This window comes from Pygoscelis adeliae, unplaced genomic scaffold (assembly GCF_000699105.1).
Source record: "Pygoscelis adeliae isolate BGI_AS28 unplaced genomic scaffold, ASM69910v1 Scaffold113, whole genome shotgun sequence".
NCBI lineage: Eukaryota > Metazoa > Chordata > Aves > Sphenisciformes > Spheniscidae > Pygoscelis > Pygoscelis adeliae.
In genome coordinates this window covers 6,848,682-6,854,932 of record NW_008825108.1, presented here as the reverse complement: position 1 = coordinate 6,854,932, position 6,251 = coordinate 6,848,682, and positions in this window count along the sequence as shown.

Here is a 6,251-nt window from a genome sequence, read left to right as displayed (position 1 = left end):
GGGGGAAAGCACAATTTCTCAGAGCACGCAACCCATCAGCAGGATCCCTGAAGTGAATTTCTGTGACATTTTGCCTTGTGACAAGGTCTATTGTTGTCCAATTCATCAACAAAAAGTCAAATCTCTAAGTTATGAGAAAACCAATGCAAAGGAGAAACGTAAGTTGAAACATTAATTTCTATTATTTACCATTTGAATAAACAGTATATGAAGAGTGTGGGGGAAAGGGCAAGAATCTTTAAGTGTAGTTAGCTTCCAACAAAAGTGCCTAGTCCAGAGGATTTAAAAAATCCTGATATAACTAATCATCACTGCAGTCAATATGTTTTTTAAAAATTTGGCCTGGTTACCTTTAAGAATTCTGGGTCCTAAGATGTTTTGTCAGGTGTCACTGTTCTTCCTGGCCATTCATGGTAAATGATTTCATGTGAACCAGAAAGTCACTAATCCTTCTAATTAACCTTTGGCTACAGTTGGCCAGGAGTTGATTGGGGGTAGTGGAGGGTGAATTAACAGATGTAAAAAAACCCAAAGTACTTAGTGGTGTCACAGTGTGGTGATACTACACCTTTTCTTTGGGCAGAGACAGAAATTAATTGCGAGAAAACATAAAACTTAGGATTAAAACTCTGCTCATTCAGGCAGGGTTTCTGAGTAGAGAAATGTTATTTGAAGGCAGAGCTTTACGAAATAAATTACTTTTACTGGAATGAATTCTCTTTCAGATATTGTCTGTCAGATTTTATGTGTGTAATATATGAGTAGATGCATTGTTTACAACTTTTAAAATATTTATAAGAAAGATTTTATACATAAGGGTATATACAAGTTGTTGGAATCTGTATTCCTCTTTCCCAGACCTTAACATTATCGGTGTCTAGAAGCAAGTGTTAGTATTACTAAACGCAGCATTCATACTCTTCCTTTCTTGGCCTTGGGAGCAATTCTTGCACCAACCACAGTTGACAAGTTGAGGTGAAATCGGGGACGAATGCAGTTCAGACTGCGAAGTACAAATGTCTACCAGGGCAGGCGTTGCCAACTGCTGTGACACTGACCACACAAACTGTTTCAGTGGGATTCACCCACTGCCCGTTCTTTATGCTGCACAGTGCTGTTGTCTGCAGACAAGCCGCATGTAAGTGGTCCTTGTGGTTCTTGTGATTAGTGCTGCAGTAAGCCCTGTGGCAGGTATAGCTCAACACAGTGCTTTCAAGAGGTCATACCTAAGTGATTTGTATTGCTCTGAAACCTGAAAGAGTGCTGATTAATTAAAAATACATTAATCTCATTTACAAATGAGGGAACTGTAGACAGATTAAAATGAAATACGAAAACCTTCTATCCCCAGCTGGCTGCTTTTGATATTAGGTGGAAAGAGAAGATAAGAATAAACACAAAGCATTACCTTCTCAAGGTCTTATGCTCCAAATAGCATTAAGTGTGGATCCAAGAGTGAAAAATCAGCACAGTACACAAGCTACTGAAAGATTTCAGATCTGCACAAGTTTAATGAGGCTGAATGTATCCCCAGACGGAAGGTAACAATGTCAATATGAAATCCAAACAGAAGGAAAACCAACAAGCTGCTTAATGTAGCTGTATCCAAGATAAATGAAAAGGAAAATGTTTTCAGAACAAAAAGCTAAGAGTTAAATATGGGGAATAATCAAGATAAACAGTAGATATTTTAGAATCAGCTGATTAGTCTGATTCATGGAAAGGTAAAACTATTTGACATTACAGTTGAATTAAATGCTAATTTAGGAGTTCATATTTAAGAGACCTTTTACTGTTCCACCATGCGAGATCTGAATTCTGTGGGTGCAGGCTACTGCTGAGTGTGTCCAGTGTAGATCCTAATCTGTTGCATCTCAGATTTGTTGACAAGAAGGCTGTTAGGAGTGTTGAAGTAGAAACAAAAGCATTCATAAGCAAGAGAAAATTTATTAAACAAAAATTCAGCACATCTTTATGTTGTCTAGCTTTATGTGGCCTTTTTCCTCATACTTTATTTAAGAACTGATTTCTCTGAAGGATTTAGGCTTTTGAACTCCTATGGATCTCAGTGGAAAGGAGGAGTGAGAATACCCTTCAGCATCTGGGCCTTTTCTGCTCTCTGCTTCCATGCCATTAGTTCTCATTGCTTGCCCCTTCGTGTTCAGTGTCACTGGTAACCAGGGGCTGTCTGTACTTTCTTTTAGAGCGTTGTTTCTCCCTGGCGTCTCTCCCCTCACAATAAAAGCTTGGTGAGGGCTCCTGCTGGATTTTGATCAACTTCATGCATTTTCATTTATTGTCTCCAGATGGTAGTTAATGGATTCATAGCAAGGTACTACCACAAGAAATCATAAGCAGGTTTTTTCCATACTGCTTATAGAATATTACAACTCATGTGAATTAAAACCAGAAAGTGCTTGAGGAAAAAAAAAGGATACCAAATTTATTGGATGAGTTTATCTGAATCTTATCTGAAGATAATGGTTGTCCTCATTACATTCTGCTCATGTTCTCGTACTTTTATATTTGTTATTGAATTGGATCTTCACACCCCACATGGGCCTTTGAGAAAGCCCTCAGAATTACTGTATGTGACAGAGTGTAAGTTTACCACAATTTATTGAAGACTGCTACAGTGATTTTTGGTGGTTTCTGGTGTTCTCAATTGGCAACTTGAGCTCCAAATAAAAATAACTTCAAGGGTCCTGTTTTCTACATTTCTTTTGGATTGCATCAGCTTAAAGGACAATGAAATAGTAATTTTATGAAGAGTAAAAAACCAAGTAAAAATAATTTTCTATACTGGTTACTGAATCAGTTTAAATAGTTGAAATCTTAGTGAAGTAAATCTGTCTTCATCCTAGTTTCTATACAAATTTCTGATACCCACTTAATGCTTTATTCCGTCATCTGTCAAAGAATCACAGTATTCAATGTTTAGTAATTCAGAGTACGTAATAAATATTCCTGCCAGCACTTGCAGAGCTGAAGTATTGTATCTACAGGGAGAACATCTTTCTTTCAGTGAGCAATCTTTTACCTTTACCAGGGGATATAGGTTTTCCTACAGAATAGTTCTCTGTTAATGAAAACGTAAAAAGGCAGGGAACGTTTAATGCATTGCTAACATATCTAGACTATTAAGAGGAAACAGAAGAAAGTGAAAGGAAGATGTGACAACTAGTGTGTAAATTAAAAGGAAGAATGAGAGAACGAATAGGTCTTTTTAAGATCTGCCTCAAGACCTACTGTACATGTATAACTGATTGCATGTGTTCAGTAGCCGTTTTTCTAGGTGTGTGGCAGCAGATCACAGTGTAAGGAAATGGGACAGCAGATGGCTACTAAATGCAACAGTTACCACCTAAGTTGGCAGAACTGGCAAATCTGTATGAGGAGCAAGCAAATGGAAAATGGATTCAAGGAATAACTAGCAGCAGTATCACAGATTCGTGTCAAAACACAAAAATGATGGAAATCCCAGAGATGATTTTATATTACATTACTTCTGGGTCCTCAGATTCCAGTTGTTAATGTTGTTCCATGCTCTCAGTCACTTACTAGCATGAGGAAAGTCTGAATTTTTGTATTTCCCAATACTGAAATGAAAACCAAAATCTGGAATGAATAATAAAACAATAAGGTCAATCCAGCTTTCTTGTTTCAATCTCAGTGAAATAACGCATTTTGATCCTTCCTCTTGTAAAATAAATTTTATACAATGAAGCAGTGACTTCTGTTCTAAACAGTCATTTTGAAATCAGAATGTTTCCTTTGGAAAATATGGGAATGGAGCATTTTGGTATTCTAGAAATACATGATTCTGTTTTTTCCCAGATGAAATGGTATTTGATGAAGCATGTTAGTTTAGGCAAGACCAACATTTCTCAGTGCCAGTTTATTGGTAACACGTCTCTGGACAGATTCTTGGCTGGCAATTAGTGTAAAAGCACAGGAATAGCTTTAAACCATTTCCCATGGGCTTGAAGGGCCTTTTGCCTTCCCCAGGTTGTACAATATGATTATTCAAAAGATCTTTTGAAGATCTTTTAAAGAGAAAATGAATAGAGTAAGAAAAAAATCATCAGCCTATATTTCCCAGCCTAGTTCAATGTTTGAAATTACAGAGGTGACATCAGTGAACATGGTGATAAAGTTGTTAGAACTGTGTATTAGTTTCTTTAATGTGGTGACTCATCCTCCTCTCTCTGAAGTAGTGTGTCTCACTTGGGTCAGTCCTCAGTCTCTTACATCTCACATTCAAAAAGCTAAGTTATTCCCCTGTCCTATGTTTGTGTGGCAGATGCCTATTTATTCATTTTCTCACTAATAAGGAAGATGTGTCTTTATGATCAGATTTGTGCTGAAGTGCCTGACTGGATGTTGACTTTCACTTTGCCTCTCTAACAATTGGTGATATTCTGTGTGTGGGATGAAATCTTTTCTATTAGGCTATTCTTTGAAATGTTTTAGATAGCCTGTAGAATTTCAAAAGCTTGTTTCTCGTTGTCTACAAACTTCTTTTGTAGAAGACCTTGTATTTTCAAGGTTTCTCTTGTTGGTTATGCATGCCTTTATCCAAGAGATAATTGACAAAACATCTGGTGTTGTATTCATATTTTGCTGTTACAAGCGTGCAGGGCTAACTTGGGGACATTTGTACATACATTCCTTCACAGGAAACAAAAGTAACCTGTTACCTGAACAAGATCCAGTCAAAAAATCTAACAGAAGACCTGATCTTGGAAATGACTGTAAGTCCCATATTTTTAAAAAAAACTGTTAAAATGTATAACTTTGAAGAGCTACCTTTAGACTTGGAATTCTGCTGCTGGAATTTAAAGAAGTTTCATTTATAACTGGTCATTATAGAGAATTAGCACTTAGAAATCTATTAAATACCTGTGATTCACTATAATTTTCTTGTCATTGCAATTTATTCTTACATCTTCATTAGATTTTTATAGACATTCTGGCTGCCCTCTCTAGAGAGTTCTTAGACTTCGCTTCAGGTGCAATAAAATGACAAGTGACATTTTCCTTGACAGGGGCTGAAATCTTGTAAGGTGCTTAACACTGCTAACCCTTATACAGCAAAGTGGTTAAGCATATAAGTGTGGTATTTGTGTGCAGGAGATGCACGGTACGGTATAAAGGAAGTGTTTGGGGTTTGGCCCAGTTGACCTAATGGATTAAAAACGTCAGCTGCTGAAAGGGGCCATCTCTACCATAGGATCCTGACACTGCCTGCATCAGTGGAGATGAAATGAAGTTCTTCGACACAGGACATTTGGCTTGATTTCAGGCTCCCCTTGTAGTGACTGCACACTGCTGTCAGAGCCCGCCTGGGCTGAAAATACTGATTCTTTTCTGTGAGGATGAGTATCTGCTGATTACGCATGTTATAATGGCATGCTCTGACATTCATTCACTATGAGCAGGATTATGCCTTGTCTTTTCTGTTTATGTGGATGCTCTATTTTAAGGTTCGGGTTTTTTATAAATGTTCAATTAAAGATTAGGCAATATTTGAATGATAAAACATCTAATAATTGGCATGCACTTAGAGCAGGTTGCTACCCAGGGCCATGTAAGGAACAGAACACAGGTTCTGCTTGTTGCCTGGGTATGTCCCTGTGGGATGATCTGGGAAAAATCATTCCCCTTCTGATTTTTTACATGGCTACTCACCTCAGAAAAGAGCCTCTGTGGCGTGAGTATAATACATGTTGTAACAAGATGCTGTGTCATAGGGAAATGTTCATCTGTGCTAGTTCTTTGAGATGAACATACTCAATTTCCCTCTGTCACTTAAGCATACACGTGGGTATTTGCATGCTGAAAGTTAAGTATATACTACCACACAGATGTTTTATTATCAGAGCACAGGTCAGCCTATAATCATCAAGTTTCTTTGCGAAGTAGGGAACTGTTGCTGTAGAACAGAGGAAAAAAAACACAAAACAGGTGTTCACAGTGCGATGTGAAGAGCAGGCTTGGGCCTTCTGAACCAGGTCCTCCTTATGCTTTCTGCACCATGTTGCAGGGCTTAAAATCAGCAGCTTGATGCTGTAGGCAACAGCTGGAATCTGGCTATCTGCTGATGGCTCACACACTCCCTCCACACCTGGGCCTTCCCCAAACCGTTGGCAGTGTAAGCCTAGGTCCACTCGGGTGGATTAAACCTGTTCGGCCTCTTCTGCCTGAGGGCCCTCCGCAATTCACACTGAAGTGGGCTCGTTTAGGGGTCT